Source organism: Canis aureus, chromosome 10 (genome assembly GCF_053574225.1).
Source record: "Canis aureus isolate CA01 chromosome 10, VMU_Caureus_v.1.0, whole genome shotgun sequence".
NCBI lineage: Eukaryota > Metazoa > Chordata > Mammalia > Carnivora > Canidae > Canis > Canis aureus.
Genome location: NC_135620.1, coordinates 29,800,286 through 29,824,751, shown reverse-complemented (window position 1 = coordinate 29,824,751; position 24,466 = coordinate 29,800,286). Strand labels below are relative to the sequence as shown.

At 37.4% G+C, this 24,466-nt stretch overlaps 1 long non-coding RNA gene across 2 annotated transcripts in view; it reads right to left on the bottom strand.

The window, feature by feature from the left end:
- Window positions 1–231: 231 nt before the first annotated feature.
- LOC144321634 (uncharacterized) overlaps window positions 232–24,466 on the bottom strand; it is a 61,035-nt gene continuing 36,800 nt past the window's right edge. Inside the window, exon 2 of one of the 2 annotated variants that reach the window (XR_013387230.1) lies at window positions 232–544. This is a non-coding gene — a long non-coding RNA (uncharacterized LOC144321634). Of the gene's footprint in view, window positions 559–24,466 lie in introns of both variants that reach the window. The other variant, XR_013387229.1, reaches the window with a different exon arrangement.

The window sequence follows — 24,466 nt, the reverse complement described above, 5'->3', positions numbered from 1 at the left end:
GCCAAATAAACATCCCTCCATTGTTTAGGCCTTTAGCAAATGTCTAAACACAATTAGGATCTATCTACCTTTACTTGGACACTTATAGTATAAACACATCATAAAATGGAATAAAGCTATTTTATATTTGATTTTGATATATATATATATATATATATATATATATATATATATATATATTGGGTATTATCTTAATTTGGGTTCACCCAGAAGTAGACCATGAGACAAAGATTCATGTGCAAGAAGTTTATTTGAACAGTGATCCCAGGAAACTAAGGGGTGGAGAGAGACAGGAAGGATGGGGTCACAGCCAATACAGGATGGGGTGATAGCCAATATGTGTTATCATGCAAATTTCTTAGTGTGGGCAAATGAAGTTTCAATGTCCAGGGGAGCTCCAGCTGGTGCAGGACAGGCATTTCAGAGCTATTCCATGTGTGAGGTAAGGGAGATAGAGCACTGACACATCAACTTTCATCAGGCTTGGTTGAGGGCTGCTTCCTGAAACTGGTAATCCTCTGCAACTTCCAGCTTGTGAGCACACCTGCAGAGTGGTTTCTAAGCATCAGAGGAAGACATCAAGCAACAACATGTAGATGCTACTGGTTTGAAGAGATATAGGTGGGCACTGAGAACATCTGCTATACTTCATCCCTTACAATGCCCTACATTTTAAATGAACTCCTTACCATCACTGATTCTCCAAAGTGGTCACAATTTCTTTTATATTCTCCAGCTTTATTGAGATATAACACACATTTAACATTTCATAAGTTTAAGGTAAATACCATACCAAGGAAGAATGAATTTCTGTACTCCTCAGATAGAAGAGATCCAAGGTAATCAAATTGCTAACAAGTGGCTAATTGATTTCCTCAAAGAATGGTACCATAATGAGAGCTCATCATTAGTCTACTACTGATATTTTGAACATTCTTCAGTACCAGTTGGATCTGCCTTCGAAAAAGGGAGCTCACGTTGTTGTGCCTACCCACAGACTCATCTCTGCCACCCTTACTATTTTAGTCCATTACACAAGTACTAGTTTCTACAAAAATGAAATTTTGCATACCTCTACTGGACATCTATTCAACCTGGTTATTTAGCACCACCTCTGTGATAGATGTTGTCTGGTAGGCATTGATATGAGACACAAAGATTTGCACACTTTGTGCTACTCCCATGAGACTATCTACATGCCTTTTTTCTATATCTCTTTGTCCCTACTTTTCAAATCTTGCTCTTTCCAGGGTCCTGACTAATTTACAAAACCACTGACAATTTTCCAGGAATTTATTATCTTTACTTTAGAGCATTTCTCCTTGTCCACCAATTTAATGGTCAAAGCTCTTCTCACTGAGAGATTTTCCCCTCACCAGGACCATTCCTAGTGGTCCATTCCTAAATGTAGCTATAGTTCAGCAACAGTCCATACTGAATTGGGCCATTTTTGATCGAGGTCTGGGTACTTTCTCCCTAATTATTTGGATACTAAGAACTCCCTGAAGCCATAGGAATGAGTTAAAAAGACTTCAGCACAATAGGACTAGGTGACTTGGGGGTTTGGGCCACCAGTACATTAAGCTGTGCCCACTGGACATTCTCAAGCTTGATCCTGAGTATAAAATTTCCATCATACAATGGATTGCTGCTGTGTTTTCCTGACATTATTACCTAATAGTTCTGACAATATTCAACTCATCATGAGCAGCTCCAATTGTATAATTACTAAATGTCCTCCATAAGACTGAGGAGCATGCCAGAAACTGCATCTCAAACAATGAATACTTTTCTGCTGCAGATGGCATGGCTTTGCTCCAGGGGTCTGTGCTATCACTCTCATTTTGGGATTTGCCAGAGACCTTGTCAAAGATACCTCTGGGATATAATAATTTGGGATCTACTGAGTCACATGATACAACCAGCTATACTTATACTGAAAAATGATACTACTGTACAGACCCCTCTTTTTTTGTACTCTATTCAATTGGTAGCCTCATGAGTCACATGATAAATGAGTTGGAACATTTCCAAATGTGGTCTGTGCTTCAAATCTGCCTACCAAGTTCATGCCTAGCTCCTAGAGTTAGGTAGTAGACTTGATTTGGGTAAAGTTTATCTCCCACCCAACTGTGTGCATGTGTCTTACCAAAACATCCAGAACACTCACTACTTCCTGTTCCCCAAGTCCAATTAACATGATACTCCAAAAATAAAACAAATAAGATACCACAATATTGAAATATCAGCAATAATATGCCTCAAATTTTAATATAAATAGCTATTACCAAATTTTAAGGAGTAATTAGAGTCAAAAAATCAAATTTCCATGGAAGTTGAAACCTCAAATAATTAAAGTCGCAGGTTATATTACACTTGTGAGGTAAAGGTCCTTGTGAGGTAAAGGTCCCAGGACACTACAGTTGAAATTCATTCTCCTCTATTTCCTCTTCTGGTCAGCTGAGTTGCAGAGGAATTTTCAATCCCTGAGTAGAGTTAGGAGCCCTTTACCAGCAACAGCACAATGGCTCTCACTGGAATATATGTAGTTTCTTTGGAACCTCTGATTTTAAATTAATTCAATGCCAAGTCTTTATTGTGCCTGAATTCTCAAAGCAGGAAATGCACTGGCCTTACACCACCATGTTTAGAAAATAAGCCACCCCCTCCAGGAATTTGCCCAAGGTCATCTAATTGGCTAGTCAAGAGCAGCACCAAGATGCAAATCCTGGGCAGACTTCCCCAGGAACTGCCATGCTACCGATTATGCTCTCCTTACTGGTTTTAGTCTTGCCAAGATGCTGGCTAAACTATGCCAGGTGTCTCAAATATGGGATCTGTGAACTTAAGTTCATTTGGACATTAAATTCATCAAGAGATTAATTTTGACACTATATATTTGGCATTATATATTCAACTATATCTTAAAGAAAAAATATATTGTCTTTTCCTTCAGAGGATAAAGCAGTTTTCTTTGAAAAGCTGCAACTGTCACCAGATGTTATTTGAAAAGAACTTTCTTTTCTACATGGTATATTCAAAGCCTCCTAGTTTTCTTTTTAGGCCTCATGTTCTGGCACCCCAGCACTGGATGAAGTAAAGGTCCTATCTAGTGACACAGAATCTGTGTTCTCTTATGAGCAGTCATTTTCAGTGTTATGCCAGTTATGCCTTTTTTCCCCTGCCTCTTAAAAAAAAAAAAAAAAGAATTTCTGAAGCCTAAAAAACAGACTCTCGTTACTGTGCTTCCCTTATTTGTAATTAACTAACCAGGAGTCAATTTGGGACAAAATGATGGTTGATGATTCTTAAGCCTGCATACAAACCACTCCAACTCAGCTGTAGCCTTCTCACATCAACCTCCTCAGCCCTGACTCCAGAATGGGATTGTGCACAGATGACCTTATACTGTCGATCTAGACATCGGGCACTGACAGTTTAAAGGCAGCTTCTTTGGTGTTCTAAAGTACATACAGAACTCAGCTGGCATTTGCTTTATAAACAACAAATATTGTCCTGCTTCCAATGCCTAAAAGGTCTGTATTTGGAAAGATACTTCTCACCATATTCTCATATTGGTTTCAGTTATACCTGAATGGTTCATATTCAAGCAGTTGCCTGTATAAGGAAGTGTTTTTAACAGGCTTGGGCATCTGCTTAGAGAGAAAGTAAAATGTGTACTTCCTATAGGAAACTTTCTACTAGAAAGGTTGGACTATGCATATTTAGCTTCCTTTCTAAAATCACTGGTCTTATAAGTCAGCCCTTCTCCATCTCATCATGTGAGAAGTCAGTGAGGGGGAGTAGAGAGAGTCCAGTAGGGCTACAAAGAATGGAGGTTCCTCCATATGGAAGGAAAGTCTATACATAGGAACAAAACATTTTCTCCTAATAATGGCTAGGAAGATTCCTGGAAAAATAGTGGAAATACAGTTTTGCTGTTGCTTAAAGATTTAAAGTCCATGACATGAAAAAAGAGTTCCTGTGCTCAAGAGAAAACAACAAGAAGAAACACACAGATTAGGTTAGCATCTATAGGAAATAATAGCATATCTTGTCTCTAAATCACACACACACACACACACAGATACACTCCACCCCCAACAGCCGTTATAAATTCATCCAGAACTTAACATAGTCAAGGGAAAGAAAAGAAAGAAGAGGGCAACTGGGTTTACCTTCTTTGTTCAAAATAGGCAAGTTGTAGAAACCAGAACTGATGAAGAGTAGTTTCTGCCAATGAATTATAAGAGGACATTCATGATCAAACATATCTCACCAATATATGAAAATTACCAAGTCCCTTATCCTCACATTGTCCTTTTTATTACATGGCAAAGGGAAAGTATTAATTCCTGCACTATCTACTTCACAAGACTGAGTGAAACTCATAATGCAATAAGGAAGAGTTCTATAAAGTGTGGAATGAGTCACATGTGTTTACTAATATCCCTCTTTCCATGCAAGGGATAACGTTGGTTTCTTCATTAGTTGCATGGTGGTTGGATGACTACAGGATTTCAAGCTTTGCTTGCCCATCTGCCTATCCTAGCAAAAATTTCTAATTCACTTTTAAGTTCAAAGCCCTTTGGCAACCATGATTCCCTGCAATGGATCCTAAATCAGATTTTCCCAATATTCTTTTTCTTATCCCTTTCCTTGAAGCAGATAGAAACCTGGATGACCTATTTGGGTGGCTTCTTGTCATAGTACTGGCCCTTTGCTTTCTGAATTTCATTGGGTGCCATTGCAAGCTTCCATTTTTCCCCTAACAAATATTAAGGCATTAAAAATAACCAAAGGTAACCACAATTTAGCCAGATGTACTAGACACTATATATAAATTACCTCATCTAATCCTCATGGCAGTTCTTAGGAAGGCAAAAATCTCTGTTTTATAGATGGGGAAACTGGAAAGTTATCAATAATTGGTAAATTGTGCATGAGCGCATACACACACACACACACACACACACACACACATTTACCAAGGTGTATGGTAGATCTGCAGAGACTTTGTGAGGAGTACTGATACTTCTCTTGTGGAATCCCTTCTTAATCCCAGGTAGACAGTCATTAGCCCATGTGATAAATCCATATGGCCATCTGACCTGCTTCAGTACTTGGACTAAGTAATGATATCTCATTGAATCCTTAGAGTGAGTCCACATTATAGGACTTACAGGGGAAAATGCTATTTTAAGTGCTGGCTGCCATTTGAGCCAGATGCTCTCAGAGGACAGCAGAATTCTCCTTGAAGAAAAAAAAATGTTCTTTTTGTAGGTAGGTCATGCTTACGAAATGTATAGCTATAGTCTGAATTAAGAATGAGAAAAAGGAATCAACTCTCTTGGTCTTTCTTGTCTTTGCTTACAAATTTTCATTAAAGAAGAAAGTCTTGACTACTGGAGATTGTTTTATAATTCTTTAATTTTACATAAGAAGAAACTAGGATCTAGATATGTTAAATTGACTTTCTCAAGGTTACAGAGCTAGCAAATGACAGGGATCATTTACTACACTAAAATCTTTCCCATTCAACAACCTTCACAGCGTTCAGCAGTAGGTGTTCAGGGGACACAGGATAAGGAAAATACATTCCCTAAATAAGAGGGCCTCATATATGGATAAATCAAGATTATCCATAGATATAATTAAAAGTATAGTAAGTATATGCCATCTCATCAAAAAAGGTAAATACTATTATAGGTTTTAAAATAACTCAGTTTAGATGTTCCATGGGCAAAGAAGCATTTAAGACTAGATTAGAGTATATTTTTTTATGTTATTCTTAATTGTAAGCAACAAAAATTCCTATTTGAGCTGGCTTAAATAATTAGAAGATTTTTTTCATCAATACAAATCCAGAGGTAAAACAGGCTTCTCAATTGGTTGGCTCAATGACTCAATGGTATCATCTATTATATTACAATAACATTTCTGTTCCACTGTTCTAACAACTGCTTTCTAAGTCTGTTTCCCCTTATGACTATAAGATGATTGCAGTATCTTCCAGAGGGAGAGAACAAGCCACAAGGAGATCACTTGAGGAAAAGAAAGTGTTGGAAGAAGAGAGAAATCAGATCCTATCTAAGCAGAAGCAAAGAATGAAAGAATTGCAGAAACTCCCGACAATCCGGGCTAAAGCTTATGACTCTCATCAAAGTTTAGCTCAGATGTCTAAATCCAGAGTCAAATCACTCAGAAAGAGTGAAAAGGAAAGGATGGGAGAATACCAACAAGAACTAGAAGAAAGAGAAGAAAAATTAAAAAACAGGCCGCTACTGTTTGAAAGAGTTGCTCAGAAAAAATGCAAGAATGGCAGCCGAAAAGCGTTATTCTAACACCCTAAAAGCATTAGGACTATCTGATGAGTTTGTTTCAAAGAAAGGCCAAAATGGAAAAGTATTTGAGTACTTCAACAATCAAGAGATGAAGAATTTCACTGAAGATAAAGAAACCTTTGACGAAGAAGAAAAAATAGAAGAAAGAGCGAATGGGGAAGAAAATCATTTTATTGATACTGAACAGCCAGGATTCTTACAAGAAAAAAAGAGGAAGCTGATGAAGAGAGTGGAGAAGAGAAATCTGTTAAGGAGTAAGAGGGAATCAGCAGGATGTCTCCTGTCTGTGCCAGTGCTGTCGATGGCAGCCCCTGACATTAGCATCCGTGATTATGGTGGGAACAACATCAATGAGACCCCTCCAACCTGTACAAGGCTCTTAAGCAAAGTCATCTGTAGCCTGGAAAGGCCAAATCCAACCAAAAGGTTGTTGGGTCAGTTGGAGAAAGGCTTTGCTTGTTCAGGTTTTTTAATCACTACATATGGTTTGCAACTTTGATCTTACTTGTATTTTTAAAAAAGCATTTGAGAATCATAGCTGTCGTAAATTGATTAATTGTTAACATATTTGCTACTTCCTTATTTGAATGGGAAAAAATGGCTTGGCATTGAGAGCAGAGAAAAGTACTGGCTTTTGGTGATTTGAAAAAATGTTTCTGGGAAGTCTGAATCAATAAATATTTTAAAATTATAAAAAATAACAATTGGAGATATATGCTTCCTTGTTCATAGTGGAAATTAAGCACCTCTGCCCCAATCATAGGTTAAAATTATTTCTTTTCTTCCTTATTATGCCAATGTGGGTCACATCGTACCCACTCTGGTCACTTCAGCCATGGTCCTTGAACAAATTACCATCCATTCCACCCCTCCTCTATAATATATAGTTATATTATAATTATAATATATAATTCCCCATTGCTATACTATAAGGTGAGTGGAAGCTAGGGTGTCAACAACATCATATTTTTAATAGGATTACAAGAAAAACTAGGAGATGGGACAATCCTAATAGAGAGGAGGGCAAGAATAAAGGCATAGAAAGAGGAAAACTCAAAGTGTGAACATCTGAGCCTGCATTAACCTGGAATATACACAAGGAGACATACAAGGTAAGGGTAGAAAAAGTTGTAATGATAGGTTTGGTTCACACTATTAAAGGGACTTGAGCATCAAGATGAGATAATTAATATTAGTCAGTGAGGATTATTAGAGGTTGTGGGGTTGTTTAACAAGAAAGAGACAATAATCAGAAAATCACTTTAGAAACCATTTCCAGAATGTTTTGGAGTGAAAAAAGATCACTTAGATGACTAATGTATTACACAAGATTAAATGCACTAAAGCTCTAAATTTAATAGAGTAGTAATAGGAAGGAGAAGAAAAATAGTAATATAAACATTGAAGAGGTAGAGTCTAAGGGGCTTTATGAGTGATTGGACATAAATAGGAAGTAAAGGCAAAGTTGAAAATAACTCAGAATCTAAGATAGAAGTGGGAATTGATCAGAAGATATTGAGGAGAGAGATTAATTCAGTTTTAAAATTCTAAGGCACTATAAGGAAACTTGCAGCAAGTAGTCAGAATTCAGGTCTGAGAGTGGGAGGAAGGTAAGAATTGAATCAATGGGAGCTTCCCATGGAGAGAGGAAGAGAGTAGTGGGAGATAAAAAGTGGGCTCAATACACAACCTCAGGTGGCTTCTACATCCTATGTATAAGCATGGACTAGGAGCTAGCCGATGTGACTGAGAGGACAGAGCAGCAGCAGGACAACAGGACCTATTGCAAGCACTCCCAGGTGAGGCTATGAGGTAAAGTATGTTATACTGCACAAAGTTTAAATAGAATGAAGAGTGAGAAAGGCCTGTTCTAAGAGGTTATTTGAGTATCTGGTGACATTTCAGGGAATTTTTAGCAAAAAGAAAATGGTAGAATGAAATAGTGGATTAACTGAGTGGTTAGAAAAGTTTGATACTACTTTCTATGAGTTCCATTATAATCTATAGTATTCTGATCTGTGCCCTTACTAGCATATTTCACACTGAACTCTGAATGCTTCAGGAGTTGTGGCTATATTTTGTCTATCTTTGAGCTCCCAGTATGTAATTCAGAACTGGTGTTCTAAGCTTACAAGGGAATGTGAAGCAAAAGGAACAGATACTTGATTAAATGGAGCAGACAAAAAGAGAGGACTACTTTACAGAAAAATTAGAAATGCAAGTGAGTGTAAAAATAGCATATAGGTGGAGATGTTAATCTTGGCAAGAGGGAGGCATACTCAGAGGAGAATAGACAGAAACATTTGGAAATAGAAGAGATTTGCGTAGCTTCCTCCGGGCAGCCTCAGTTCTCTAAGAGTGTAAAGTGGGTGAGAAGTGAGACTGGAAGGAAGCCAAGAGGAGTGAGGAGATGCTGTCCAGAAGGTGTCAGAATCCAGGTCTGCACTAGCCACTGGTCTTCTTCCATCATTGGCTAGACCTGCTGTACATTCCTCTTTTAATCTTTTTTTCTGTTTGTTATAGTCTTATTGCTCTCTTCAGAGTTACCTCCACATCTTTTCAATGTTTCTAACACCTAACCTCATTTTAACCCTTCACAGTTGGAATCTGTGTGTTGGAGATCCAGGCCCTTCTCCTATGTATGGTAGCAGTTAGATTTTCACTTTGAAAAAATACAAAGGCTTTTCATTACTGTTATGGACTGAATTAAATTCCCCAAAGTTCATAGGTTGATGCTCTAACCCTCAAAATGATGGTATTCGGAGATGGAGTCTTTGGAAGGTAATTAGGATTAAATAAAGTAATAAGGGTGAGACAGCAATTCAGTGGGATTTACCCCTAATAAAGGGTAGAGGAGACACCAGAAAGCCCTCTCACTCTGTCTCCAAACACACACAGAGGAAAGGACATGTGAGGATACCCCAAGAATCTGACCATCCCCAAACCTAAAAAAGAGACCTCACTGGAAACTGAATTTTCCAGTACCTTGATCATGGACATCTAGCCTCCAGAATTAAGAGAAAATAAATTTCTGTTGTTTAAGTCACCCAGTTTGTGGTAATCTGTTATGGCAGCCCAAGCTGACTAATCACCAATAAAATGACAGGGTTTCTTTGCCAGTTCTGGAAATTGCCAAGGGTCAGGAGTATTTAGAATTGGTTCTATCCCTGGACTCTGACTAACTCAGAAGTATTGGACCAATAACTTGACCTCTCTGAGCTTCAGGTGCAGAATCCAGAGAATTAGAACAGTGAACTAAATCATCTCAAACATTTTTTTCTAACTTTTCTGGCTTATGATTCCAAGAAGCAAGTTCAGTGTTGGAAGATTGGTAAACATTATAAAGTCCCCAAATGGAGACCATATCATCTCCATTACTAGAGACAGATGTTCAGTCAACTGGACCAAAGGACTTTTAAATACTCATCTAGTGCAAAGATTCTGATATTTGATAAGGTTGGTGGCAGCTACTGAGAAGCTGTAGTCAAGAAAAAACCTGGAAGGAAAAAAGTGTCATTCAGAGAAAACACCATCAATTTTTAAAAAGTGAATTGCAGCCTTCTCCTCCCCTTTCCTTTGTAAACTATGATTAGGCCGTACTTTCCTCAAGTTTATAGTAATGATACCTTACACTCAGCACTGTGTATTCTGAAGAGTGTGCTTGAAAGTACTTTACCAGCTTCAAGAACACAGTCCTTTCCTAGCAGTGTGTACTGCTTGGCCCCCTCTGCTTTGCCCATCCTCCATGGTTAGTTAACCAGCAGGAATTCTTTTTAGGGCAGGGAGGCTAGAAAGAGAACTCTAAGAAGCACATTTCTACTGGCACAAAAGGAAGCACAGTCCTAGGAAGATAAAGAAGAGCACTTCATTGACTGAAGGTCTAAGTTGTGGTACACATAATACTTGATATTTTCACCTAGGTTGACTAATTCTAACTTCATTCCTTGCAAATGATCACTAAAATACTCTATAAGACAGATTAACCTATTGTTCTGTTTATACTAATTTTTGCCCAATAATCAATATAAATGAAGCAAGTGAAACCATACAAGCTTTCACTTGACTCATCTACAAGGAGTGTACAAACTCATAATGAACAAAATGGCAGCACTTTACAATCAGGAGTCAGGGCAGCCACTATTACAGAGGAACTTCTCTCTGCTAGATGAGGAACAAGGAGGCATGGGAGGAACACTGGCTTTGAAGTCAGATAGAGTTTTCAGGATAGACAAAAATGCTAAATACAAATTTCAATGACTGCAAAGTTATGCAAAGAGCCAATACAGATCTACTTATTTTTTTTTTTTTACTTTTCCCAAAGTTCACACACTACCACTCTCATTGAGAGACTTATCTTTTCAAAGATGTTCCATGTTACCTAGAATTGTGTGTGAATCACATTGACAAATAGTTAAACATAAAAATGTTTCCTACATTTATATACAATTTCCAAGTCTTCAAAGTATTTTTAAGTGCTTACACATGAGTATATGATAAAGTTCATTGTCCCGTTTTATAGATGAGGAAAATGAAGTTAAAAAAAAGTTCAATGATTTGGTCTAAATCATCATTCTATAAAACATTAATAGATAATTCTCAGAAAAACAATGTATAAGAAATTTCAATCCTATAATATTTATGTAAGTTTTTATTGAAGTTTAATAAGAAAAAAAAGAAAAAGAAAAAAAGAAAAAAAAAGAAAATCAGGAAAAAAATCAGAAGCATACAGCTAAAGGAATTTTCACAGAATAAATACACCCAAAAGCCAGCAGACTGATTAAGAAACAGAACATTATCAGCACTTCTGAAATTCCCCTCATTTCCATCCTAATCAGCACTTGTAGGAATCAATGCTAAGGAAATATTCAGAAAATAGAGACTATGACTTACAAATGGAGATCTTTATTACAGAGTTATTTAATATAGTGAAAAGTTGGAATAATTCTAAATACTCAGCTTTTGGAGAAAGCTGGTTGAATTAATTATGGTACAGTTATAGACCAGAATAATATTCACCTTTGGCCTCCCATTCAAATATAGAAAGTGAAAAGGGCTTAGTTCTTAGTCTAACAAGAAATAAATAGATAAGCTATGAAAGTATAGTTTTTAAAAACATGTCAAAAAGCTTAAAATATTTTTAAAAACTAAAATGAAAACTCTAGAAACTGAAGCCTTTTCTACAAGAGACATAAGCTGCATTTATCTTTGGCAAAGAGGCAAGAGAAAAAGGAAGTTCTCTTAGATGAGGGTGAGGACACACAAGCTATATTTTTAACAAACTTAAAGGCTGTATGTGAATTACCATGAGAAATTAAAGTCCTGATGAGGTGCCATAGAGTGAGTCTATCCCCACCTGCCAACTCTTCTATCAGCCTTCTCAAAGTCAAAGGTTTACTACACTGACAGTTGAAGGCAGGGAAGTAGAGCTGAGACAAATCCTATACGAGGCACGCGGGACATTTCTCAAGTCCAAGGTGATGACTTACTGAAGGTTAGAGACAGGCAGGAGAGCTGACAGAAATATTTCAAGATGCTTCAGGAGGCAATCCAAGCCTTTACCTAGTATACTGAATCAATCCCCCTAAAGCGAGAAACAGGGCAAGAGAAAGAAAGAAATCTCCCCAGAATTCGAACAGCCAGGGATGGAACTAAAAAACAAAGGGAATTCACTAGTGACCCAAAAATCTGTCATCCAGACAGGTAAGGTAGAGAAATTAATCACAGTTCAGAAATCTGGTAACTCCTCTCTAAAGCAAAGAAAGATCTCTAGAATTTTATGACTAAGGTTTCAGGATGACAACGAGTAAGTTCTTAACTCTGACCTCAAAACGCTTAAAGCCAACAAGAAACTGAATTTAACTAAAGTTGCAACAAATCCCAGGCCCAGATGGGTAAAAGTGAACAATTACACAGTGGATTGATTCAGCTTCCCATAGTAAAGCTCTGACAGGAAAAAAAAAAAAAAAAAAAAGAATGTGCCTTTTTGGAGGGGTAAATATTATTTAATTCAGTCTCTACTGCTCTTTTGTTCACAATATCCAGCATATGATCAAAGTTTATAAGACACATAAACAAAGAATAAATTTGATCCATGGTTAAGAGAGTAAATAATCAATAGAAGCAGGTTCCCAAATAACCAAGATTTGGAATTACCAGGAAAGAACTTTTAAATAGATATTTAAAAGAATACGTAGGGAAATGTGGAAAAATATGCATTAAAAGAGAATTTCAGAAGATAGATGGAGATAATATAAAAGAACCAAATGGAAACACCAAATATGAAAAATACAAGAAAAGAAATGAAGAACTTATTTTAAGGGCTAAATATTGGATAGAACACAGTAAAGGAAAGAATTGTTGTACCTGTTGCACTTTGGTGGCTCAGATGGTTCAGTGTCTGCTTTTGGCTCAGGTTGTGATCTCAGGGTCCTGGGATCCAGCCCTGCATTGGGCTCCCTGCTCAGCAGGTAGTCTGCTTCTCCCTCTGTCCCTTTCCTTTCTCTCTCTGTCTCTCTGTCTCTCTCACACACGAAAATAAATAAATAAAATCTTTTTACAAAATTGTTGTACTTGAATAAAAGTAAATAAAAACTATCCAAACTGAAATCCAAAAACAAAGTAAGAACTGAGCATCTGAGATTTGTTGGACAACATCAAACCACCTAATATAAAGATAATTGGATTCATAAAAGATGACACAGGACTTACACAGGATATAAACATAAACTAACTTCATGATTCCAAAACTCGTCATCACATTTAGGACATGTAAAAGGGAATTGAAGATTTAAAAAGAGAATTATGGGAAAAAAATGTTATTTGGGGTAAATCATTTTCTTTTGGAGATAGTAATGCTACATGATCCACATTTTCTCCCCATGTGAGAGGTTGATAGTAAGGAAGGTTGCATCCTAACCTTATAAGAGGTCTTCACAAAAATTATACAGAAATATTTTGTAAAGATAAAGATTAGTCAGCTCTACCTCCAACTACTCTTGTCCTCCACCCCCAGCCAATGGCAGAGAGAGAAGGGTGCCCACCCCTATCTCAAGGAAAAGAGGCTCTGTAACTTGGGAATATAGTGAACCGGATCCTAACAAGTGAAATTTTCCTGCCTGGAAAATCCATGCAGACAGCAATGGGCTGCCTAGTTGCTTTGCTGGAAATAAAGAAAAGGGACTAATTAGGTATCCTTTACTCCCAGGGCAGAGGACACTGGAGTGTTCCCACAAAAGATACAAAGAGACCTTTTCAATATAATTACTGCAACAACTTTAAGTCATATTTTTTAACTTAGACTATGCCATAAGGAGTTGTCTTCCTTTAAAGCAGGTGAACTCTGTGCCTAATTGTTGTCATAATGAATATCACCCAGCAGAATTGGCTATCATTTCCAATTGGCTCTTTTGGGCTGTGGCAAACAAACTGAGCTGCCTGTAATTTGGGAAAGCTACAGGACAAAATGAACAGACACAGAAGAGAGTAACAACCATCTTTAAGTTTCTTTTCTTACCCCCAACATATACTGGAGCTCTGCTACCTATGAAGCACGTGCTAAGTATTTTGGGGGCACATGGACACAGATATTGTTCTTAAAAAACAAAACAATACATAATCAAATGTAGTTAGTACCATGAGGTAAACACCAATTTCTCTGGTTATTTAGGAAAAGAAGACACAATTTAGCTGAGGCTGTTTTAGAAATATGGTGGTTGCAGTGGGGGAGTATATGGGGCAAGTGGAAATGTAGAGGAAATCAAGAAGGCTTATTGTAAAAGTTGGTATTTGACCAACTTAGAAATTAGAAAGTTGATAGATTAGCAAGAATGCAGTGGCAAAGGGCACCTGGGTGGCTCAATCAGTTAAGCATCTGCCTTTGGCTCAGATCATGATCTCAGAGTCCTGGGATCAAGTCCCGCCTCAGGCTTCCTGCTCAGCAAGGAGTCTGTTTCTCCCTCTACTCTCTCTCACTCTCATGCTCTCTCTCTCTCAAATAAATAAAATAAAATCTTTATTTTTTAAATGGGAGAAAAAAAAGAATATAGTAGCAAGGAGAAGGATTTTTTCTAGCAGAGAACAAAGCAAAGCAATATGGTATCTTGGAAACAGTGAGCTGTGGTATCAGACATATCAAACTTCAAATCCCTGCATCGCTACTTTACACTGTGTGACCTTGGCAATTTATCTCACTTTTCTTTTTTTTTTTTAATTTTTTTTTAATTTTTATTTATTTATGATAGTCACACACAGATAGAGAGAGAGAGGCAGAGACACAGGCAGAGGGAGAAGCAGGCTCCATGCACCAGGAGCCCGACGTGGGATTCGATCCCGGGTCTCCAGGATCGCGCCCTGGGCCAAAGGCAGGCGCCAAACCGCTGCGCCACCCAGGGATCCCTTATCTCACTTTTCTTGATCTCAATTTCAAGATTTGTAACATGGGAGTAATAGCCCTGCTACAGTCTGAATATTTGTATTGCCCCACAATTTATGTATTGAAATCCTAATGCCCTATGTGATGGCATTCAGAGGTGGGACCTCTGAGGGTGATTAGATCACAAGTGGGATTAGTGCCCTCATAAAAAAAAGTTCTGGAGAATTCTCTTGCCCCCTTCAGCTATGTGAGGACACAGTGAGAAGTCTACACCTGGAAGAGGGCCCTCATTCAACCATGCTGGCACCCTGATCTTAGACTTTCAGCCCCCAGAAATGTAACAGATAAATTCTGTTGTTCAAAAACTACCCAGACTTGATGTTTTGTTGTAGCAGTCTGAATGGAATAAAACAAGCCTTAATTTTTAGGCCTGGCACATAAGCACCCAGTAACAGTAGTTGTGGCTGCTGTTAGTTTCAAATAAAGTCATGGGTGTGAGGAAATACAGAAGTGCATAGAAGGAACCATATAATAGAGGGGGGAAAGGAAATGAAAAAAAAAAAAAAAGTAGTATCCAGATCGTGGAGCACTGAATTTGGGGCCTTATTTGGTAAGGCAATGGAGATACTTAGAGGGTTTTCAGAGGGTTCTGAGCTGTGCTTCAGGAGATATAAACTATAACCTTTTATGTTACTGTATAAAACAGTTTAGCTGCTTCTTGTATACATGTAGAATCCAAACTCACATTCTTACAAATCCAAGACAGATAACACAAACCAGTGAAGAAGGGTCAGTGATGTCCATGCAACCCAAAGGGTCAGCCAAAGAGGGAGTGGCCTATATCTAGTTTCAAGGTCATTGATTCCACATGAGAACACCAGGATATGTGCCCAGATTGTTCTGACTTTTCAGGGAAAATATGAAGCTTTATGTGACATCTCCCAGTTTTGGTATATTAGATGTTTTTAAACATCATTAGTGGATTAAACATATTGACAGTTGGCACCTGGATGGCTCAGTGGTTGAGCGTCTGCCTTTGGCTCAGGTCATGATCCTGAGGTCCTGGGATTGAGTCCCACATCAGGATCCCCGGAGGGAGCCTGCTTCTCCCACTGCCTATGTCACTGCCTCTCTCTCTTTGTGTCGCTCATGAATAAATACATAAAATCTTAAAAAAAAAAAAAAAAAAACCATATTGATGGAAGTAGACTACTTGTTTGAGACTTCTGGCCTAGAGATTCCCATATCTAAAAAGGATCTTTGATTTATCTTTGCACAATCAAGTTCCAGAAAATGGTTGTCTTTGTTGTTTTGGTTGTTTTTTTCCCAGAACAATAAAGAAATCTGCCCTCAACGGTGAATTCAAACCTCTAGAGAAGCAGGAAACTTGCTGACACCTTCAGAATAGCAGCTTTTTCCTGCTTCTAGCCATCATTTAAAAAAAAAAAATTGGGTTCCAGGCTCAATGAGAAAATTCTTATAAATTTCAACATTTCCCCCTCTGATAGTTTTGGGGCCTAAAACAGCATTTTGTGGTCAGAATATAAAGTTATTTATTATTTTACTATATAAGATTATTTCTTTGAGGTTTTTAGGGAGATTAAACCTCAAGTGTTTTCCAAAATTCTCCATGATGTCAGAACATATTCATGTGTTATCAAGGTTTTGTCACCCTCATGCCCAAGATGTAATAAGAATAGAACTAGCATTCATTGAATGTCATACAAACAAGGAAAAATAAGGAAATAGTAAAGATTAGAATAAAATTAAATCAAGTAAAGAATCAGAAAAGATTAACAAAACTAAGTGTTGGCTCTTTGAAGATAAAAACCATTAGCTAGACTAATCAAGGGAGGAAGAGAGCACCAAATGAGTAAAATTATAAATGAAAAAGGAGAGATTACAACTTATAATAAAGGATTATAAGAGACTACTATAGGGGCAGCCTGAGTAGCTCAGCAGTTTAGAGCCACTTTCAGTCCAGGGCCTGACCCTGGAGACCCAGGATTGAGTCCCACATCAGGTTCCCTGCATGGAGCCTGTTCTGCCTGTGTCTCTGCCTCTCTCTCTCTCTCTCTCTCTCTCTCTCTCTGTGTGTCTCATGAATAATTTTTTTAAAAAAAGAGAGAGACTACTATAAACAACTATACTGAAGAAATGACTAATTCCTAGAAACATATAACCTACCAAAAGTCAATCAGGAAGAAATAGAAACTATAAACAAAGTAAGGAAAATGAATCAGTAATCAAAAACCTCTCTCCCTCTCCCAAAAAAGGCCAGGACCAGATGGTTTTATTGGTGACGTCTACCAAACATTTATAAAGAATCAATGCCAATCCTTTCCAAGCTCTTCCCAAAAATTAAAGAAGAGGGAATACAACCAAACTCATTTTATGATACCAACATCACCCTTATACAAAAGTCAGGTAAGGACATTACAAGAAAAGAAAACCACAGGCTAATACCCTTGATTAATATAGATGGATAAAATTTCAACAAAATACTAGTAAACCAAATTCAATTGCAAATTGGAAGGATCATACACCATGATCAGTGGAATGCATCCCTGTGATGCAAGGATGGCTCAACATACATAAATCAATAAATGTGATATATCATATTAATGAATGAAAGATAAAAATCATATGATCATCTTAACGATGCAGAAAAAGCATGTAACAAAACTCAACATCCATTCATGATAAACACCTTCAAGAAATGGGTATAGAAGGAACATACTTCAGCATAATAAAGACCATATATGACAAACCCATAGCTAACATCATAGTCAATGGCAAAAAACCTAAAGCATTCCCTTTAAGATCAGGAAAGGACAAGGGTACCCACTCCCACTACTCCTATTCAACACAGTACTGGAAGTCCTAACCACAGCAGTCTGGCAAGAAATAGAAATAAAAGCATCCAAATCGAAAGGAAGAAATTAAATTGTCTCTGTTTGTAGATGACATGATCTTATTTATAGAAAATTCTAGACTCCACACACATCCCAAAAAAGATTAGAACTTATAAACAAATTTAGTAAAGTTGCAGAATACAAAATCAACATATAAGAATCATTTGCATTTGTATCCATTAGCAATGAATTATTTGAAAAAGAACTAAAATAATTTCACTTACAATAGCATCAAATATAGTAAAATGCTCAAGAAAAAATGTAACCAAAAAGGTGAAAGATCCGTATGCTGAAAATTATTAGACATTGATGAAAGAAATTGAAGAAGACACAAATAAATGTAAATATATCTCATGCTCATGAAACGACTAACATTGTTAAAATATTTAAACTATCCAAAGTAATCTATAGATTCAAAGAAATCCTTATCAAGAATTCAATAGCAAAAAAAAAAAAAAAAAAAAAGAATTCAATAGCATTTTTTTACAGAAATAGGAAAAACAATCCTAAATTAATATGGAACCACAAAAGATCCTGAATAGCCAAAGCAATTCTAAGAAAGAGGAGCAAAGCTGGAGACATCATGCTTTCTGATTTCAAACTATATTACAAAGCTATCATAATCAAAGCAATATGATATTGGCATTTTTAAAAAATGCATAGATCAATGGAACAGGATACAGGGCCAGAAATAAACCCATGCATATATGGTTGATAATTTACAACAAAGGATCTAAAGAATATATCATAGGGAAAGGACATTCTCTTCAGTAAATGATGGCAAAACTGGACAGCCACAGGAAAAAGAATGAAACTAGACCACTATCTTACACCATACACAAAAGTTAACTCAAAACAGATTAAAGACTTGAACAAAAGAATTGAAACCTAATACTCCTAGAAGAAAACACAGTCAATAAGCTCCATGACATGGTCTTGGCATTATTTTTTTTTATTTGAAACCAAAAGCAAAAACAAGAAAAGTAAAAATAAGTGGGACTGCATCAAACTAGAAAGCTTCTGCTCAGCAAAAGAAATAATCAACAAAATGAAAAAGCAAACAATAGAATGGAAGAAAATATTTGCAAGTCATACATCTGATAAGGAGTTTAATATCCAAAATATATAAAGAACTCACACAACTCAATAGCAAAAATATCCACAAATAATCTAATTAAGATGGGTAAAGGACCCGAATAGACATTTTTTGAAAGAAGATACTCAAATAGCCAAAAAGTACATGAAAAGGGCCTCAACATCACCAAACACCAGGGGAATGCAGATCAAAACCACAATGAGCTATCACCTCACACCTGTTAGAATGACTATTATCAAAGAGACATGTGCTAAAAAGTGCTGGTGAGGATTGGAGAAAAGGGAACACTTGTACACTGTTGATAGTAACATAAATTGATATAACCACTATGGAAAATAGTATGCAGTTTCCTTTCAAAATGAAAGAACTACCATATAATCCAGCAATTCTACTTCTGGATATATATCCAAAGAAAATGAAATCACTATCTCAAAAAAGATACATACACCCTTATGTTCATTGTAGCATTATTTATAATAGCCAAGATATGGGAACAATCTAAGTGTCCCTCCACAGATGAATGGATAAAGAAAAAATATGATTGATACACACACACACACACACACACACACACACACACACTGGATTATTATTCTGCCATTTGTAACAACATGGATGAAACTTAAGGTCATTTTGCTAACTGCAATAAGTCAGAGAAAACAAATACTGTAAGGTATCACTTATATGTGGAATCTAAAAAAGTCAAACTCCCTGAAACAAAGAATCATTACCAAGGGGGGGGGGTGGTGAGGGGTTAGGAGAAATCGAAAGATGTTGCTCAGTGGTACAGAGTCACAAAATGAATAAATTCTGGGGAATTTACAACATGTACAACATGGTGATTGAAGGTGATAATACCGTATTATATACCTAGAAGTTGCTAAAAATGTAAACTTAAAAGTTCTCACCACAAAAAAAGAAAAATTGTTACTATGTAAGGTAATGGATGTGTTAACTTCCCTTATTATTTTTTTTAAAGATTTTATTTATTTATTCATGAGAGACACAGAGAGAGAGAGAGGCAGAGACAGAGGCAGAGGGAGAAGCAGGTTCCATGCAAGAAGCCCTATGTGGGACTCGATCCGGCAACTGCAGGTTCACGACCCCAGCCAAAGGCAGATGCTCAACCGCTGAGCCACCTAGGCATCCCAACTGCCCTTATTATGGTAATCATTTTGTATTATATATATATATCAAATCATTACATTGTACTAAACTTATATAACATTATATGTCAGCTATACCTCAATAAAACTAAAGGAAAAAAATACAGACCACCATCCAATTACTAGAACTTATAAATTAAAGTGTAAATATTCAAAGAGAAGGGGAAAGACTCATGATTCCAAAATGAAGATTCCTTTTTGGCTACATGATCCAAGTCTAGGTAGAAGAAAGAAATATAACTCCCAGACTTGCTGGGAATCAAGTTTTCTCTTCCTCAGAAGCATACAAATATGAGGAACGGTGAAAATAAAATTAATAATAATAATAATAATAATAATAATAATAATAATAATAATAGAGGGAAAATAAAACTCTGTCTCCCCTTGGTTGTGATATGTAGGTATATAGACAAAAATTACTGTAGACATCATTTTATTTCTTTTTTTTTCATTTTATTTCTCTTGAGGAAATTTAGAACTGTAGTCTTATTATGTCTCAAAAGGCTTTAGAACCATACACCATATAGAACACACATAGTCTCACTTTATGTACATAAGACAACAAAAGCTAGAATGGCCTGTGAAGGGTTCAAGTCCACCCCATACTCCCAACTTGAGGAATCTGGGACCCTATGAACAGTTCACTGCAGTGTTCTGACTATTCACCCTAGGAGCTTGACCTCCAGGTAGCCATTTGTGATGAACACAGCACAGGCTGAAAGGCAGGGACCCAACTGAAGCATTTATTCACAGCAGAGATACTCTTAATGTTGCAGTCCTGTAGTCTTGGCAAGCATGTCTTGGACCATCTTAGTGATTCTAGCTTCTAAAAAAGGAGGACAGTATGTGTGATGACTGACCCCTTAGAGACATGCACAAGTCACACATATTCCATCAGTCAATCCTTTCTATATAACCCCACTTAGGGATCCCTCTAAAATCCCCTAGTAACCATTCTGGTTCACTCAAGATGGTGTGAAAGAAAGGTTGTAATGTGCTCTGAGATCACTAAAAATACATTTGGTAAAGGTCAGCTCCAGCTATAACACAAAAGGCTCGGGCACCACAGGTATAGCAATTACTTGATTTAAAGCCACCCCTCTCTCCTCAAAAAATCAAACTCTGCTTCTCAGCTTTTAGACTTGCAGAACAGAGGTATTCCATAAAATACCTGAAATCTTTCAACTAACTGAATAAGAACCAGATTTGGATCTACTGGAGTCCTGAGAATTAGAAATGTTCTACCTCCACTGTGTCAGGCAGTAAGGAACCAGACATGTGCAGACTGAACAACTTCCAACCTGACCACCCACTTTAGTATTAGTCAACATATATTTATTGAGCACCTACTAGTGCCAGGCATTATGATAAATGCAAAGATAAAAGACAACATATTTCCAATGAGTTGATAGTCTTCTATAAGAAATGAGGCAAATGCATAAAAATGATCATGTAAGGGAGCATATATTTATATATTAGGAGAGATATAAATTGTGAGTTCTTAAAAGATAAATGGAGATTTTATCCACAGAAAGGAAAGGAAGGTGCTCAGGTCAGAGGAAACAACTCAGGAAGAAGTGGAAAAGCACAGGATTTGTTCAGCCAACACTCTGTAGCCCATTGGGGAAGAGGGGCATGGTTAGAGTTGTATATGTTCACCAACTCCCTTTTCTCAGTGGTTGAGGGTTACTGCTTCAGGGATGTTAACTCAAGCTAAGGGATGTATGTGTTTGTGTGTTTATAGGACAAAGTAAAACGGGACTGCTGATCAGATACAAAAAATACAGGTTAAGGAGGATGCAGGAAATTCAAATGTTTAGCTTTGAGGAAATGCTGGTAGCATAAACAGAAAAAAAATCAGAACAGTGAAAGGTGTAGAGAAGAAATATTCATTTTTTTCTCTTTCAAACTTGAATTCACAATATAACTCTCTCCCACTCTGCACCATCTTACTCACTATATCAGTTACTTCCCCCAAATTGGGGCTCTGGGCCACTGGCAGCTTATAAACTTTAACATCCACTTCCAGGTCTTCTGAGACCACAGAAGCAGAATTAGAGGTCTAAAACATATCCATTGTCATCAGCTCTCAATAAACACCAGGCTTTAAAAAACAAGAACAAAAACAAACCAAACAAACAAACAAAAACTGGATAGTCTTTCTTTCCACAAAAGCACAAGCCTGTTCTCACTAGTGGGACCAATCTGGTCTGAGCGAAACATAAGGTTTCTCCCCAAATGGAGGTTAAGACTCATGCAAAAAAGAACACCTGGCTTTAATGACCTGGTCAACTGGAAGTCTTCCTTCTAAAGTGGTACCACAGGTGGTTCCCATATGTGTGTGCGTCTGTCAACATAAAAATACTCTCAATCCCTGTCAGAACAGTTATAGCATCCCCTGCTTCTATTTGAACCACAAATGCAGTTGAAAGAATTGAGGATTTCCCCCCTATCCTTTCTAAGGTTTCTTGTTGCTATTTGTTGTTGGTTGGATGGTTGGTTGGTTGGTTGATTGGTTGGTTGGTTGGTTGGTTGGTTTTTAAAAGGGAAGTGGAGAGCCACCCTACCTCAAGTTTGGCTTAGAAACTCTACCAAGTCATCAATGACGTGGGGGTGGGATGGTATAGATTCATAGTGATTGTGCTTACTCAACTTTTGCTCTCAAGGAGGAAGGTGTACCCAGAGGGTTGTACCCCCACCGACAGGATCTCCGTGGGGAACCAAAATCACAGTGCAAGGTATTCAAACACGTAGGATTTCTACCAGGGGATAGCTAGTGTGGTGAACCCTAAGGTCGAACCACAGTAACACACAGCTGTTAACTAACTATTCAGAAATTGGGAGCAAAGAGATGGTATACTGGTAAATGAGATTGGGTAAAGGGGGTCTAGCCTGAGGGAATACCCTGATGAAAGCCCCTCTGGGTGCCAAAGGGACACTGAGCCCTACTTTGGCCTCATTGTCTTAGAGCCAGGACAATGGCTAAAATCAGCTTCATCTGTACTTTATCCACAGCCTGTTTAAATTCCTGTTGGGAGAGTTCTGATCAGAGCTAAGAGTGCCACCTATAGACACTTTAGTGCTATGTACTAGAAAACCTGAAGAAAGCCATTCACCATCAGTTGCACAAGATTTTAGTAGATCTCAAAGTATCATTGGCGAAGAAGGATGTGTGTGTGCACACGCACCTGAGCTTATTGTGGAAGGGAGCAAGTAATAGACCAGAAGAAAAAAATGGCCTAGATTCTGAACCTGAGGGTGGCTAGAGGGTACTGGTGACAGATTCTGCAGAATTCAGAAGAGGACTTTAGGAGAGAGGATGATCTCATCCTAACCCTGTCCTCCATCCCCACCAATACACTTAGTCTGAGCCTCTACTGGAACAAGTTCTCACCTCTTTCTGCCAGCATTTCAGGCACTTCTTTGAGGACTCTGAGCTCCTAAAAATTTGTGAAATAGTTATAAAATTTCTACCTCCATATTTCTTACTAATTTACTAACACTTCCAGTATCTAAGCAGTGACATGGCTGGTCCCTTCCTCTGCTTATCACTGGTTGGCATAGCTCTTGCCACTACCATCCCATCTCCACCACCCCATCTTGGCCCACTGGCAGCTATGAATTTTCTCAAGATTTGGCCTTTTCTTAAAAGAGCACTAAACATCAAATTGTAAATCATCAAGGCCTTAATATTTTTCTTCAGTTATTTTTAAAAATTAACATTTAAGCCAGGAGAATATACCTCTAATGGTAAAACTTTAGACAAATAGAAAAAGTATTTTGTAACACGGATTCTCCTGTGAATCCTCAAATTACATCATATGAAACTTGCCTATATATGTTTAACTTTATCACAAATACTAAATTAACACTTGCCTCTCTATGTGTTATAATGGGAATAGTCCACCAGAATTGAGTGCGAAACTCAGCTCTACCCTCTTTCAAGCTATGTGACTTGGGAAAGCCATTGAACTGTCTGAAGCATCAGTTTCCTAATCTATAAAGTGAAGGGGGAAAGAATACCCTCCTCACAGGATGAGTTACAGAGTTAATGGCTATAAATCCTTAAAGTTAATCCAGTGCCTCACACATAGTGAGTGCTCAATAAATGTTACTTGTCCTCTTGATTCTTCTCCTTCCAGGTCACTACTATTTCTGAGCCAGATTGTTTAGTGGACTTCACCGCAGTTCAGGTAGCTTCTTCCAATGACTCTCAGGTCATATTTCCCCTTATTAACAGAAGGTCATTACATTAATTAAATACTTTCCCATGCTTGTCAGTGACATTTTAATTTAAACACAAACTCTCCCCACTTCAAAAGCCTTCTTGTAAAACAGATGAGAGGAAATCATACTCTTCTGATCACAGGACCACACCATTTGGCAGGTACTAGCTTTTCTTAATGAAAAGTACCAAGACAGTGGATAGAAGGAAAAATATTTGCCAGAAACTCTAAAACATACAAGAGAGACTAAGGGGAAAGTGAGTTATAATCACATTGTTGATTCTTTTTCCCTTTTATTTCTCCTGGGAGTAGAATTCATTTTCCTGGCTCTCAATACAATGACACCAT